Source organism: Delphinus delphis, chromosome Y, assembly GCF_949987515.2.
Source record: "Delphinus delphis chromosome Y, mDelDel1.2, whole genome shotgun sequence".
NCBI lineage: Eukaryota > Metazoa > Chordata > Mammalia > Artiodactyla > Delphinidae > Delphinus > Delphinus delphis.
Window position 1 is genome coordinate 1,042,519 of NC_082705.1, and position 17,730 is coordinate 1,060,248.

The window sequence follows — 17,730 nt, forward strand, 5'->3', positions numbered from 1 at the left end:
AACTACTTCTGAGATAAATGTCCCATGTGTAAAGTGGTTGTTTTAGACCACGTAAAGTTCATTTCAGTATAAGACCACAGCAATCAATGATGGTTATTACTGTTTTCATAGCAAAAGACTCTGTCCTTGAGTTACCCTTTTGTGCCCAGTTTGGAGGTCTGTTACAGACACTAACATACTGTAGAACAGGTTATTGTCATAGTAAAAATTAGATAAAAGTTATCAGGAGTTGTCTTAACCATTTAGTATTTCTCACAGTTCCAGAGGCCGGGAAGTCCAAGGTCAAGGCACTAACTTATTCAGTGGGTGGTAAGTGCCACTTTTCTAGTTCATAGACTGCCAGCTTCTGGTTGTGTCTTCACATGGTGGAAGGAGTGAGGGAGGGAATAGTGAGGCACTGTTCCCACTTGTGAGGGCTCTACCCCCATGACCTAATCACCTCCTAAAGACTCCACCTCGTAATACCATGACATTGGGATTCGATGGCACATAAAAAACATAATTTTAGGGAGTCAAAAGCATTTAGTCAATAGGAGTTAAAAAGATTGGGACATTCAGATTTTAATTGAGAAAACTGATGTAACATAAAAGTCACTGTCTAAAAGGGTAAAATTAGTGGCCTTTAAACATTGACAGTGTTGTGTTACAATCACCTTTATTTAGTTCCAAAAATCTTAGATTTTTAAAGATAAAGATTCTGCACTTCTTCAACTGTATAGGAATATGTGTTTGCCTAATAGTTCAAACAGTAAATAATAAAAGTTTGAGTTAAATATTAAGAGAATATGGTGAATGTCACTCTGACAAGTCATAAGTCAGACAAGACAATTGCAACTCAACTGAATAACTCATTTATAATAGAGTGCCTTATAAATAACACCTAACCAAGTCTGTGATCCCCCTACTCAGATCATTTATACCCCTGTTCTCTGGAATCTTCGTTTCACTGATTTCCTTTATTTCCCACAAATGGTAGGTTATATAAGGAAAAGCATGACCAGTCAGTATCTTAAGGATGTGCTATTTCAGAATAGTGGGTTTTGAACTTTGGGCCAAGGATGTCTAGTATCAGCATTACTTGGAAACGTGTTTGAAATACAGATTTTTGGGTGCGCTATATACACACTACATCAGAAACTGCATAGGACCTAGCAACCTATTTTGCTCTTGTAAAAATACACGTAACAAAATTTAACATCTTTAAGTATACACTTCAGTAGTGCTTAAGATTTACTCATATTTTGTTGAGGATTTTTTCATCAATATTCATAAGGAATATTGGTCTGTAGTTTTCTTATAACGCCTTTTTCTGGATTTGGTATCAGATAATGTCATTTCGTAGAATGAGTTTGGAAGTATTCTGTATTTGGGGAATATTTTTACTATTATTGGTGTTAATTCTTACAGGTGTACAATTTAAGCGATTCACAATTTTTAAACGTTATACTCCATTTATAGTTAATAAAATATTGGCTGTATTCTTTGTGTTATACAATATATCCTTGTAGCTTATTTTATACATAATAGTTTATACCTTCTAAACCCCTACCCCTATCATGCCCTTCCCCCCTTCCCTCTCCCCACTGGTAACCACTAGTTTTTTTCTCTGTATCTGTGAGAGTGCTTTGTTGTTATATTCACTTGTTTATTGTATTTATTTTATTTCTTCTTAAGTTCTGGTAATTTATGCATTTCCAGGAATTTCTCCATTTCATCTAGGTTGTCTAAATTGCTGGTGTTGAATTTTTGATAATATTAATGTATTTTAACTTCTTTTTTCCTGTGTAAGCATCAGTAGTAATGTCCCTACCTTCATTACTGATTTAGGTAACTTAATGTTTTTTTCTAGCTTTCTTAGTCTACCTAATGTTTCATCAATTTTTTTCAAAGCATGGCTTTTGGTTTTGTTAATTCTGTTATTTTTCTGTTTCATTCATTTCTGCACTAACCTTCATTGTTTTTTTCCTTCTTGCATTGTGTTTAGTTTTGCTATACTAAAACACAGTACTTTAAGGTTTAAACAGTTTATTTATGAAAGATTCTTATTTTTAATGTAGGTGTTTATAGATTTCCCTCTGGGAACGGTTTTCTCTACATCTATTAAGTTTTGGTTTATTGTATTCATTTTCATTTGACTTAAGGTTTTTTTCCCTAATTTCATTAGTGATTTTTTTTTTTCTTTGACCCATTGCTTGTTTAATACTATGTCATTTAATTTCCATGTTTTTGTAAATTTTCCAGTTTTTCTTGTGTTACTGATTTCTGGCTTCATTCCATTGTGGTTGAAAAGATACTTTATATAAATTCAACTTTTAAAAAAAATTACTTAGACTTGTTTTATGGCCTAATGTATAGTCTACACTGGAGAATTTTCCATGTGCATTTGAGGGAAAGGTGTAGTTAGCTCTTGGAATCAGTATTCTGTTTATAGAGTGTTCAGTTCCTCCATTCCTTGTTTCATCTTTTTTTCTGGTGTTTTTATCCATTTTTGAATGTGAGCCTGAAGTCTTTATTGGAGAGCTGTTTCTCATTCAGTTCTGTCTATATGTATTTCATATAAATTGGTTTCCTTTTTTTTTTATTTGGTGTGTATCTGATTGTCATATCTTCATATCTGATTATCGATTAACCCTTTTGTCAATATATAATGTCCTTTGTATCTTGTAGCAGTTTTTGAGTTGTTAAAAACTAGACAATAGGTCCAAAATGCAGTGGCTTATGCTAAGCCCCAAATAGAGGTTTAAGTTAATTACAGCTTCTGCTCTCCCAGAAGTGGAGTCTTAAACCAGTCAATTAGGAATCACCTGATCAGCACTGGTTAGATAATCTGCTAGATATACCCTCTGCCGGCTCCTAAAGGAAAGTAACTTTGCAATAACCAACTCATTTTGTTTTTGCAGAGTGTAACTTCTTTGTTCCTTCTGCCTATGAAAGCCTTTCATTTTGTACAGCTACTTTGAGCTCATTTCTGTCTGATGGATGATATGTTGCCTGATTCACATATCATTGACTGAATCCAGTAAGGTCTTGAAAATTTACTCAGTGGAATTTTATTTTGCCTGATACCAGTATAGCTACCGTAGCACCCTTTAGGTCACTGTTTGCATGAACTATCTTTTTTCACCCTTTCATTCTTGTATTTTTGGATGCGAAGTTAATCTGTAGATATCATATAGTTGAACGATTAAAATATTTTAATATATATAAATATATAATATATGAAGTATATAAAATTTTTTTAATGGTCCAACTATATGCAGTTAGTGCAGTTCAGAAGTAAGATTACTATTTCCCAATTGTCAGCCACAATTCCCTCATCAGTGAAACAAGGACAATGAAAGTACCTATCTCATAGAGTTGTTCAGATTAAATAAATATATTGTAGGAGAATGCCTGGCAAAGTAAGAACTCAGTGAATGGTCTCAATTGTGCAAAGATGAACAGTTCATTTGGCTGTGATGGACAAGAGAAGCAATAGTTGCTGATAGTTAGACCTTAGACCCTCCCTTCTTCCTTCCAGGAATAATAGTCTCATATTTCTTTTAAGTTTTCAAAGTATTCTGTTACACATTTCTTTTGCTGTCTGTGTAATCCTCATGAAAATCTTGTTAAGGTGGCTGGGACTGTTATTGTCTCCATTTTGCAGATGAGAAACTGTGACCTTAGTGGTTTAAAACAGCTGCTCTTAAAATTTAGATGTATTTTTGGTTTTGGTTTTGTTTTTGCCATACGCGGGCCTTTCACTGTCGCGGCCTCTCCTACTGCAGAGCACAGGCTCCGGACGCGCAGGCTCAGCGGCCATGGCTCACGGTCCCAGCCGCTCCGCGGCACGTGGGATCCTCCCGGACCGGGGCACGAACCCGTGCCCCCTGCATCGGTAGGCGGACTCAACCACTGCGGCACCAGGGAAGCCCTGCTCTTAACATTTATTCATCTGGGACACATGGTGCTTTCAGATGGACAAATTTATGTGTAATTCCTTCCATATCTGTACCCTTTTCCCTCCTACTGGAAAACATTTAATGCTATGCAGGCATTAAGAAGGTTAAATAGATAGAGCTATGCATAAGAGATGTGAAAGGATTTCTCTATTGTTGGTGAAAAGAAGGTTGTAAAATAACTTTATAGTAATATTCCATGTATGTTTATTCAGGTATAAAGTTGTTGGAGAGGCCACACAGGAAACTGTTAACAGTACTTAACTATGGAATTGAGGGATAGGAATCTTTAAAATGTACCCAGGATTTAATTTTTAGGTATGACTGAATGATGACACAAAAAGTCAATGCCATTGAAAGGAGAGTTCATTATTTACAGTTCCCAAGAGGAGCAGCTTGATATTGGTGATTTAATAAGAAATATATACATTTGGTCTTTATCCTGTTTCTGGCACAGAACTCCTAAAACCCTGGAATTTACTAAGTGATAAGGGGGATAAAAATGTCTTGATATTCATAACAAACTCATTTCAACCACACGTGAGTTTCTGTTAGGTGACCTTTGTAAAGGACCAAAAGTTTGGGCTGACTGCCAGGAGGAGAAGGGGTGGAAGTTGAGCATGGAGAGGCGTGCTTGCTGTATGCCTCTCTTCTGTCTGGCTATTCCTGAATTCCTTTCATAATAAATGTAATCTAGTAATTAAAATGTTTCTGTGGGCCACTCTAGCAAATTAATTTAACCCAGGAGGAAATCATAGGAACCTCCTATCTTCAGGCCAGCCAGTTGGTGTGAAGAACAGGTCTTGTGATTGGTGTCTGTTGGGGTGGGGGAGGGGGTGATGAGAGAGTCTTATAAGACTGAACGCTTGACCTGCGGGATCTGATGCTATCTCCAGGTAGATAGTATTATAATTGAGTTAAATCATAGGACGCTCAGCTGATGTTGGAGAACTGCTTTGCTTATGACGAAAACCTAAATACATATGATCCCAAACATATTGAGAGTAGAGGAGACACACAGAAGTGTTTTCTGCCCTACTAGGATGCTGTGCCACATAGGGAATTATTAGGATTGGTAAGCAGACATACAGAGCAAGGGGGAAAAATGATGTACTTCTTACTGTATTACCTCTATTATTGTAGAGGTGGAAAGCTGTTAGGTGAGGATGTTTTTGATTGATCAGGAAGTAAAACACAGATGTTGGAGTTCGCATTGGAGGTTTGCAATATGATTTCCATACATCTGTGAAAACCCACGCTGCAGAGAAGAGGTATCCAATGTTTAGGAATCATATCAAGGAAACTGGGGAGTAATAGTGGAAACTTTTAGAGATGAGGACATAAGTTGCCTTAAGCAGTGTAAAACATTTTAAAAATGAGGATAGAAAGGAGCAACACAAATTGAAATACAAGGAGTTTTTTTAGGTTGGTCCATATCTAAGTTTCCCATTTGTATATTGTTAACCCAGATATGGATCTGAAATTTCCAGGTTCTCTAACCCTGGAGTTGTAAATAGAGGTTAAGACCTGGGGCAAGATGGAGATGCATTTAGGGGTTCATTTGCTGGACTGCAATTTGTAATGGAGTTGTTACAAGAGATGTATTATGTGTTTCTTAATTAAATTGGCTATCTGCATCCTATCAAGAACATAAAACTCCTTGAATGCCTTTTCCAAGAGCCCAGCATTGTGAATTTGACAAGTGAAATATATGCCTTGCTTATTATCAGTAATGTTTGTAACTCTGAAAGGAATATAGAATGTCCTGGCAAGGCCTTTTACTGTGGCTTTACTATATGTAAAGACATGTATGATTTTGATTTTGATGTATGTCAGGTATCTCTGAGGTAAGAAATTCCCAGTTCTTTGTCCTCAAGGGGTAACACTTAGGCAATGGCCCAATAGTTGATAATGTAAAGATGGGGAGCACTTGGTAAAGTCACCCAGCACTAAGTTGGCTGAAGTTTGGCCAAGAATGTTGTTTCCTGGGTTCCATCCTTTCTGGGATATGCTGGCTCAAAGATGGAAAGCAGTAACATTCCACAGAGTGCCATTCACTGCTAGTCTACTGACTCCCATTGCTGTTCACTCAGTTAATCCCAAGGGGTTCCCCAGGTAGCCAACTGGTCAGGGGAAGGGTGACCTCCTTTATCACCAGAACATCTGAAAGGGACTAGGACAGGGAGGACACGCTCTCCTGCAGGTAGAATATGTCAGAAGGCCCAAGTTTGGCTGCATCCAATAATAATGAGGCCTCAGTAGCTGTGCCAAGCTTGTGGAATACTATTTCCATGACCCAAAGTATATGTGTAGCTAGGTATGGAGGGCCAGACTCAGGTCCCATGAGATCCTCTCTTTCCAGAAGAGCCCAGGATATGGCCAGCAATTGTAGTTGTAATGTTGTATAGCATGGAGCCAAGAGGAACAGCTTCTTATATTAGATAAGTCCTTAGGCTACTATGGCATCATAGGAGGCATGAGAGAAGGTTGCCAAAGTCTTTAGTGACAGAGTCCCTGAGGGCACTAATGGGAGCGCCTATTGATTTTAATGGGAATAGATTTTAGACTCTTTTATTGGAAGGGTCCCATTGAGGGTGGGTTGATGATTTGTAACTAGCAGCATCAATGGGATGAAGTAAAATTTGTTAATACCGAGTATATTGCCCTCAGAACCAAAAAAAGACTAAAAGATGTCAGACTTATGTGTCTGTAATGAGTGTGTCAAGTGAATCTCCTTGGATGAGGATGTTGCCAATGTAATGTCATACCTGTGTTCCTGGTGAAATGTGGCTATCATTAAGATGTCTGCAAAGACTTTCATGGCAAGGCTGTTGGGGTGCCCTTTGTATTGTGACCATTTGCAGATTATTGCAAACTGAAGCTGAGAGGTAAGACATGGAATAGAATATATTACCCAGTTTATAAGAGAGAAATATTTCGTGTTTGTTGTTTGGATAGTCAATAATTTTAACAACATTGTATATTGGATATGAGGCCCCTAATGAATGGTATCATAGCATTAAGGTTGTGGTAATCCACCATGAGGTGTCATATTTTTCATGTTTAGCAACAGGCAAATTGACCTTTAAATGGAGAAGCAGTGGGAAGAATCACCCCTTTACTTAGGTTTTACAAAATGAGTTATAATCCTTGAAGGTCCTACTTACATTGGGCAACATTAACTATTTTAATTAGAGTTTCCATGGGATTCCATTTTATCAAGTCAATTTGTAAATGCCAAAGTCTTTCTTTAAATATAATTATTCATTGTTTTTAGTGTCTATGCCCAATATTGAATATTTTAGGAGGAGGGGTATTATAACTATGGAAAATTTAGGTATACCCTTTCTTCTCTATTTTACATTTAGTTTTTCTAAACTTTTCCTAATTATGGGGAGTGACAGTGTTTAAACTGGTGTGATCCCCAAGTATAAGTACAATTTGAGTCCCAGAATTGATTAAATCCATGAAGTTTTGTTAATGGGTTATTTTAGCAAATGCTAAAGATAGTTGATAATCTAGGTTGTAGAGGCACAAAGCCAACCAGCACCTGTTTATACTTTTGTATATAATTCCTTTAGTATATAAATTTTATTTTAAAAAATGTGTACATATATGTATTACATATAACTTGTTACATAAATTTTTAGAGAATAAATTTGAGGGTCACATTATGGACCTTTTTTCATTTAGTTATATATTATATATACCTTTACTTAATTTTAAAATTATATATATAAGTGTATATGAAAAGTTAAAGGTATATGTGCTATATGTTTATGTGTGTGTATATATACACATATACAATTAATTTAATTATCTTTCATTTCCCTTCTATTTGTTGTGGTTTCCCCATAGCTCCTGCCTTTTTTTTTTTTTTTTTCCTGTTTTAGGCTTTTAACTACCTGAAGAAAAGATTTTTAATTTCTGTCTCTGGAGGAGAGGGAAGAGATTCAGTACCTCTATTCAGCAGATTGTCTCTAGAAAGGTCCCTGTCTGCAGTGAAGTCAGTCCTGTTCCCCAAACATTTCACCTGTACCCCCTAATTTTTCATTTGTTTATTTTTGTTTTGTGTGTCCTTGACCATTTGGTTTTAAATTTTCCTTTGGGTGTTTACCTAATAAATCCCTTGTTGTTTAGAGTTAGCCTCTTCTTTTTTAATAATTTTTCAAGTTTAATTGTACTTTTTTTTTTTAGAATCAATTTTTATTTATTTATTTTTGGTCGCATTGGATCTTTGTTGCTGAGCGTGGGCTTTCTCTAGTGGCGTCGAGCTGGAGCTACTCTTTGCTGCAGTGTGTGGGCTTCTCATTGCGGTGGTTTCTCTTGTTGCAGAGCACGGGCTCTAGGCATGCAGGCTTCAGTAGTTGTGGCTTGTGGGCTCTAGAGCACAGGCTCAGTAGTTGTGGCGCACAGGCTTACTTGCTGCATGGCATATGGGATCTTCCCGGACTTGAACTCGTGTCCCCTGCATTGGCAGGCGGATTCTTAACCACTGCGCCACCAAGGAATTCCCTAGAGTTAGCCTCTTCTGTGAGTGACAGCTTCCCTTTCTAGGGTGTACCAATGAAACTCAGAGAGGATGAGGTCCATATCAGAGGAGCAGTGGTAGCAGCATACTGATTTTGTGGTTATTTGGTTTTCAAAATGAGTCTTTTAGCATGCTGAAGACAGCACTTAGGAGTACCTAAGTATGTTAACCAAGAGATATGCAATCTCCTATAAATTGAGAAAACTCCTGTCTTAGGGCAGGGGTCCCCAACCCCGAGGTACAGATTATAGTTTAAGTTCTTTAATCCACTTGAATTAATTTCTGTATTTGTATATGGTATAAGACAAGAGTCTAACCTCATTTTTTCTTTTTTTCTGTCCACGCTTTGTGGCATGTGGGATCTTAGTTGCCTGACCAGGGACTGAAACCAGCCCTGGCAGTGAAAGTGCCAAGTCCTAACCATTGGACCGCCAGGAAATTTCCTAACTTTATTCTTTCACATGTATTTATACTGTTTTCCCAGAACCATTTGGTGAAGAAATTATTGTCCCAGATATGATCTGTGGGACTCAGTGAGGGTTTATTATGTATGCATCCTGCATCTAAAAAGTGCAGGTGGTACTCCAAATCATCTGAAGTCATAGGGTCTGCAAGACAGAGGCATTCTGATTTTCCATCCTCCATGCAGAAAGTGCACATGTGCTTTAATTGTGTTGTCAGAAGACTGTCTGCAAATATAACAGGGAGCTAATATTCATCTGTCAGCAGGAAGGTACAGGCAATGTTTCCGTACCCTTGCAGGGGTATCTAAGAGACTGAGCAGGGAACGATTTTCCATTCCACCACCACCAGGTTTGCAGGCACTGTTACAATTCCAACTCACAAAAATTATCTGCAGTGCTTAGAGGAGAGATGAACATACAACCCGCACCTGACCCCCACCAGAGGATGCAGGCAGTGCTCCAATTTCCCTGACATATAGTGTCATATAGATAGGGTCTGAGAGTCAGAGAGGGGAGCTGAATTTCTCCCCTCCCCTAAAGATGAAGGCAGTTCTCTATCCTGCCAGGATAGCATCTGTTTACTGAGAGGTAAATTGAGCTCCCATCCCCCCTTTCACAAAAGTTGAAGGCCATGCTTCAACTGCCCTCCTAGCATAGTGTCTTCAAGTTAGAGAGGGAAGATGGTAGTATACCCTCTCCCACATCTACTCCATCCAACCTGGAAACTTCAACTGGCTCACTAATTCCACTGACTGCATAGTTCTCTGCTGTTCAGAGCAAGGAGATAACTTCTTCACCGACACCTTCAAAAAGTACAGGTGTTTATCCACTTCTGCTTGCTGGTAAGGTGTATGTATGGATCTGAGTGGAGAACTGATTCTTCAGATGCATCCTAGATGCACTGGCACTTTAATTTCTAGTTGGAATTGTGTCTGTGGGCCTGAGCAGAGAGTTGATGTTTCAAACACCCTTCAGCACATAAAGGTAATCCTTAATTTCCCCTGCTACAATAAATAATGTTTATGAGTTTGTGCTAAGAGCTGATCTTCCATCTTTAACTCACACAATGTACATGGTACTGTAGTCCCAATGAAGACACTGTCCTCTGTTTACAACAGGGAGCTGTTCATGTATCACCACTCTTAAAAGATGCCAGTGGTGCTTCAGTTTCCCTCTCAGGATAATGTCATCAGGTTATACTGGGGAGTTGATCTTCATATCCAATCTAGATGATCCATGTTGTGTTCAGTCCAAATGCTGGGACAGTGTTTGCAGTTCTGAGCATGAAAACTGATGCCAGTAAGATATATGCATTTCTCCAATTCCCTTGCATATGTTGGTGGGGCTGAGCTGGGAGTTAATTTTCTCTTCCCTCTGAAAAAATACTGACCCAATTTTCATGCTGGGATAGTAATTCTTGAACTGTGGATAGTTCATCTTCTCTACTTCCAGATGATGCTCGTGGTACTCTAATACTACTGCAGACAGAGTTTCTGTGGTGCTGACAGGGAAGCTGATTTTATACACGGATACACACGTACTCAAACCTGACCAGAAGATGCAGGACATGTTCCAATTTTCCATTCCTGGATGCACCTCAGGGTGTTATCAAGGAGGTAATCTTTACCTTCTACTGAAAAGATGCAAGTAGTGCTCCAAATGCCTTGCCAGGGCTGATATTATAGTCTTAGTTTTAAATATGCAGGCCACGCTCTTGAGATAGTGTGTGTGGTATATAGCAAGGAGCTAATCATACTTCTGGTCTTAGTCAACTCAGGCCATAACAAAATACCATGGACTGGGTAGCATAAATAACAGAAGTTTGTTTTTCTCGTAGTTTGGGGACTCAAAGTCTGAGATAAAGGGTGAGTTGGCCTGTAGACAGCCATCTTTTTGGCTTATTTCACATAGCATAATGTCCTCAAGTTCCCTCCATGTTATTGCACATGATAGGATTTCCGTTTTAAAAAAATATGTACATATGCCAGAAGTAGGATTGCTGGATCACAAGGTCATTCTATTTTTAATATTTAACTACTTGTTGTTTTCCAAAATGGCTTTACCACTTTATAGTCTTACCAATAATGCAAAAGAGTTCCAATTTTCCACATCCTATCCTACACTATTTTTTAAAATAGTGGCTATCCTAATGTATATGAGGTAATAACTTATTTTTAGTTTGATTTACCTTTCCCTGATGATTAGTGATTTTGAGCATCTTGTCATATGCTTACTGGTCATTTTTATATCTTCTTTGGAGGAATATCTATTCAAATCCTTTGTGTATGGTAATGCCACCTTATTTGTTTACTTGTTGAGTTTTTAGAGTTTTAAAATATATTCTTATTATTAACCAGATACATGGTTTGCCAATACTTTCTCCATTCTTGAAGTTGCCTTTTCACTCTGGTGATTATTTCCTTTGCTGTGCAGATTTTAAGTATAATCAAGTACCAACTATCTAGTTTTGCTTTTCTTGCCTGTGCTTTTAATGTTGTATCCAAGAATTCACTGACAAATTCAACATTAGATTATGAAGGTCTTACCGTATGTTTCTTTCAGGAGTTGTATAGTCTCAGGACTTACATTTGATCATTAAATTTTTAGTACATTTTTGTGTAAAATAGAAATTAAGTGTCTACTTCTTCTGCATGTGAGCATCAAGTTTTCTTTACACTCTCTCTTGTTTAAGAGACCTCTTTTTCCCATTGGGTAGCTGTGGCACCACTACTGAAGATTATTGAACCATATACAGGAGGGTTTATTTCTGGGCTCTTTATTTTATTTCTGTCTTTATGCTGGTACCTGTCCTGTGTTGATTATTATAGATATATAATACACTTTGAAATCAGTTGTGATATTATTTTTCAAAATTGTTTTGATTACTCAGTGTTTTTTGAGATTTCATATGAATTTTAGATTTTCTTTCTATTTCTACAAAATGTCATTGAGATTTAGAGAAATACTCAATTTAATCTGTAGATCTCTCTGGGTAAAATGGACACTTAAAAATATTAAGCCTTCCTATACATGAACGTAGGATGTCTTTCTATTTATTTGTAACTTCAGTGTTTTTCAGCAAGGTTTTGTAGTTTTCATTATACAAATTTTGACTCCTCAGTTAAGTTTATTTCTAAGAATGTTTTATGCTATTTGGATTTTCTCAAATTCCTCTTCAAATTGTTTATTGTTAGTATATTAAAATGTCATGAATTTTTTGAGCATTCTTTTTGTATCCTGCTACTTTGTCTAATTTGTTTAGTAGTCTAACACATTTTTTGTGTGTGGAATTGTTGGGGTTTACTACATCTAAGATGACATAATTTGAGAATTTTTTTTTTCATTTCCAGTTGGGTGCCTAATATTATTTTTCTTGCCTAGAGTAGGTTTCTAAATTGTTCCTTACTTTAGAAGAAAACGTTAGTTTTTCATCATTGAATATAATGTTATGTTAGTAGTGGAGTTTTCATATGTGTCCTTAATTATGTTGAGGTAGTTTCTTTCTATTCCTAGTTTGTTGACTGTGTTTATCATATAAGGGTGTCAAATTTTGTTAAATGCCTCTGCTTCAATTAAGATGGTCATGTGGTTTTTGTCCTATATTCTGTTAATGTGGTATATTATATTGATTTTTGTATGTTGAACTACCTTGAATTCCAGGAACTGATCCCATTTTGTTATGTTGGCTAAGCCTTTTAATGTTATTAAATTTGGTTTGCTAGTATTTTGTTAAGTATTTTTGTATCAATATTGTAGTATTTTTTCTGGCCTTTGGTATCATGGTAAATCTGGCTTCTTAGAATAAGTTTGGAAGTATTCCTTCCTTCAATATTTTGAATTTATTTTATTAGGAATGGTATAAATCTTCTTTAAATGTTCAGTAGAATTCTATTATAAAACCATCTAGTCCTGTGCTTTTCTTTGTTGGGAAGTTTTTGATTACTAATTCAATCTCTTTACTAGTTACAGGTCTGTTCAGATTTTTTTATTCATTCCTGATTCATTACTCATTTTATTGGTTTATAATTGTTTATAGTAGCTTCTTATAATCCCTTTTAGATCTGTGGCATCAGTTTTAATGTCTCATTTCTGGTGCTTATTTGAGTCATATCTTTTAAAATTAGTCTAACTAAGGATTTGCCAATTTTGTCTTTCTTTTAAAAAAGTTAATTCATAGTTTCCTTGGTTCTAGTTTTTTAATCTACATTTCATTTATTTCTACTGTAATATTTGTTTCTTCCTTTTGCTAACTTTTGGGTTATTTTGTTCTAATTACTAGAAATGGAGAGTTAGGTTTCTGATTTGAGATCTTTCTTTTTTAATGAGAGTTTATTGCTATAAACCTCCTGCTTAGTACTGCATCACACAAGTTTCAGTATATTGTTTTCCCAATGTCTGTTAGTTCCTGTCCATGTTATACTTTACCTCTTTTAGCATATTTAAGAAAGTTGTTGTAAAATCTTTGTCTGCTAAATACATAGCCTGTGTTTCTTTAGGATCACTTTCTGGAGATTTATATGATTTCTTTGAATGCATCATATTTCTTATTTCATTGTATGCCCTCTGATCTTTTGCAACAATGTGGCCATTTGAAAAAAAACCCACTATTCCCAGAATTTGCTGAGTCTCTCCATTCAGAGGAAGATCTTTGCTAATCAGCCAGGTGTGAAGGCTTAATGTCCCTTGAGGCCTTTTCTGGGCATGTGTCTCCCTTACAACTATGAATGTACTTCTTACTATATACCCAGCTGTTTTAAATATCTTAAACTCCATAACAGTCTCATTCTTGCTTTTTCTCATCTTATATGTTGTCTTTTATTCCTCTGCCCCTCTAGTTCTGCAGTGTTCCTGCAAGTGTCCTGCACTGTGGCATTTCTATTGCTTTCGGTGACTCCAACCTGATTTCTAAACTATGCCATCATTCTTGTCAGTGCTCTGAATTGTGTGAAACAGAATCCAGTCCTTTGAATTCAACATTCCAGAACCTTGCAAATAAGCTCAATTTTTTCCCTCTATCCAAAGGGAAGAACAGGTGATTTGGTGGCTTCCTCCTGACCATGCCATACTGAGGAAAGGTTTGGGCATAGGTGAGAAAAACTTCACAAAATTCTGTACATTTGAATGTGTCTTTTTCTTCACTGGGCATTAGTTTAGTGTCTGCAGATCATTAACTGGTTTCTAAAGCTCATAAAAGCTATTTAGTCAGTCTGTTGTGTTTTGTATTTCTGTGGGGTGAGGTGAGGTGAGGCTTGGAGCTTCCTAGTCTGCCATCTTGGTGACATCATACATTCACATACACAGTTGTAAAACATGCAAACCATGAAATTCTCCACTTTAATAATTTTTAAGTATTCAGCCCTGAAGCATTGAGTGTATTTACATCACAACTATCTATCTCTAGAACTTTTTAATCTTACAAAACTGAGACTCTGTGTCCTTTAAAAAAATAAGTACATTCTTTCTCCTGCCAACCCTTGACAATCAACATTTTACTCTCTATCTTTAAGAATTTTACTATACTAAGTACCTCAGATGAATAAAATATAGTTTGGGTTAATGTGTGTGTGTATGTGTGTGTGTATGTGTGTGTATGTGATTGGCTTATTTCACTTATCATTATCTCTTCAAGGTTCTTCCATGTAGTACTATAGTATGTAATCTCTGGTAAAGGCAAATACATGGACAATTACAAAAGCTATTTAATGCTCAATTTCATGTGTCAACTTCACTGGACTAAGGGATGCCAACATAGCTGGCAAAACATTATTTCTGGATGTGCCTATAAGGCGTCTCTGGAAAAGATTATCCTTTCCATCAATAGACGCAGCAAAGATGATCACTGTCACCAATATGAGTGGGCATTATCCAATCCGTTGAGGGTTTAAGTAGAACAAAATGTGCAGAAAGAATGAATTTGCTCTTTCTTCCTTTGAAGAGACATCTATCTTTTCTCCTGCCATTGGATATCAGTGTTCCCAGTTCTTGGGCTTTTGAACTGAGACCAGGATTTATACCATTGGCCCCCAATTTTCAGTCCTTTGGACTTGGTCTGAATTATATCACCAGCTTTTCTTGTTTTGCTTGCAGATCACAGATTGTGGGCTGTCTAGGCCTCCATAACTACAAAAACCAATTCCTATAATCTCCTTTTACATACGTAAGAGGTCCTACTTGGAGTCCAGAGACAGTGGACAACAAATATCATATATTTGTTTCAGTTTCTCTGGACAGTTTTAGTACATCTAGTATTATACTGTAACTTTGTAAATCCCCATTGTCTTCTATATGATTTGAATGCATAAAAGGTAAAATTATTAGTCTATGTTTTTGGACTCACAATGTATAAAATTGTCATTTTACAACATCAACTGAAAGAGGGTGCAGACAAAGTTGAGTAGGAGGAGAGTTTTGTTTATTATTGAAGTTAAGCTTGTATAAGTTCTTACTAGAGTATCATAATTTTAGGAAGCTAAATGTAATGACCATACTAACTACAAAAATACCATTAGGATATATAAAAGGAAATGAGAAAGGAATTATAAGGTTTAACTACATAAACCCACTAAACACAAAAGAACACATAATGTAGGATATGAGGGGCAAAAATCTATATGAAATATAAGAAACAAAGGGCAAAATGACAGAGTCACTCACCAGTAATTACGTTAAATGTAAATGAGCACAGATATTAGTACATATATATTCATAGCAGCATTATTCACAACAGCTAAGAAATGAAAGCAAAATGTCCATAAATAAACAAAACATGGAATATTCATTCAGTGAAATTACTGACCTTTATAAAGGAAGCTCTCTTTGAGTTTATCCTATTTTTGGTGTCATATCTAAGAATTTATTGCCAAATCCAAGGCCAAATTTACTCTTATGTTTTATTCAAAATTCTATAGTTGTAGCTGTTGTATTTAGGTTTTTTTTTAACCCATTTTGTATTAATTTTATATATGCTGTGATATAGAAGTACTACCTCATTCTTCTGCATGTGGATATCCAATTGTCCTAGAACCATCTGTGGAAACATTTCTTTCCCCATTAAGTGGTTTTGATGCACATCAAAAATTATCTGACCTTAAAAAAAAATTATCTGACTTTATAGACAGAGGGGTTTTAGGGGGGACTGTCAATTCAACTTAATTGGTCTATATGTCTATCCTTATGTCAGTACTACACTGTCTTGATTGTTGTAGACTTGTAGTAATTTTTGAAACCAATAATGCAAGTCTTCCAATTTTTTTCTCTTTCAAGATTTTTTCAATTATTTGCAATAACTTACAATTTCCTATAAATCTGAGGTTAAGCTTTTCCATTCTGCAAAAAATGTTGGTGAGATTTTGATAAAGATTGCATTGAATCTGTCATTGGCTTTGAGGGATATTGCCACCTTAACAATTTTAGTTGTACCAATCAGTGAACACAAATGTCTGCATTTATTTAGGTTTTCTCTAATTCTCTTCACCAAGGTTTGAGTGTGCACATCTTGCACTACTGTTTAAAGTTTTTGCTAAGTACTTTTTGATAACACTGTAAATTGAATTATTAATATCATTTTTAGATTGTTTATTTTGTGTAGAAATATAACTGAGTTTTAAACGTCTACCTTTACTGACTCCCTCTTGCAAGAGCACTGCAATCACAACTAACTGCTGAACAATCATCGATAGGAAGACACTGGAACTCACCAAAATAGATACCCCAGATCCAAGGACAGAGGAGAAGCCATAATGAGATGGCCATGGGGCACAATCACAATAAAATCAAATCCCATACCTGCTGGGTGGGTGACTCACAAACTGGAGAACACTTGTACCACAGAAGTCCACCCACTGGAGTGAAGGTTCTGGCCCCATGTCAGTCTTCCCCCGCAGGGGTCCGGCAATGGGAAGAGGAATTCCTAGAGAATCAGACTTTGAATGCTGGCAGGATTTGATTGTAGGACTTCAACAGTACCGGAGTGAGTGGAGACTCCACTCTTGGGGGGCACACACAAAGTACTGTGAACATTAGGACCCAGGGGGAAGGAGCAGTGACCCCATAGGAGACTGAACCAGACCTACCTGCTAGTGTTGGAGGGTCTCCTGCAGAGGCGGGTGGTGGCCGTGGCTCACCACAGGGACAAGGACACTGGCAGCAGAAGTTCTTGGAACTATTCCTTGTCATGAGCCCTCCCAGAGTCCGCCATTAGCCCCACCAAAGAGGTAGCCTCCAGTGCCAGGTCACCTCAGGCCAAACAAACAACAGGGAGGGAACCTAGCCCCATCCATCAGCATTCAAGCGGATTAAAGTTTTACTGAGCTCTGGCCACCAGAGCAACACCCAGCTCTACCCACCACCAGTCCCTCCCATCTGGAACTTGAACAAGCCTCTTAGATAACCTCATCCACCAGAGGGCAGACAGCAGAAGCAAGAAGAACTACAATTCTGCAGCCTGTGGAATGAAAACCACATTCACAGAAAGATAGACAAGATGAAAAGGCATAGGACTATATATCAGATGAAGGAACAAGATAAAACCCCAGAAAAACAAAGTGGAGATAGGCAACCTTATTCTGAAAAAGAATTCAGAATAATAATAGTAAAGATGATCCAGGACCTCGGAAAAAGAATGGAAGCAAAGATTGAGAAGACGCAAGTAATAGTTAACAAAGACCTAGAAGAATTAAAGAACAAACAAACAGAAATATAATAACTGAAATGAAAAATACACTAGGAGGACTCAATAGCAGAATAACTGAGGCAGAAGAATGGATAAGTGAACTGGAAGAGAGAATGGTGGAATTCA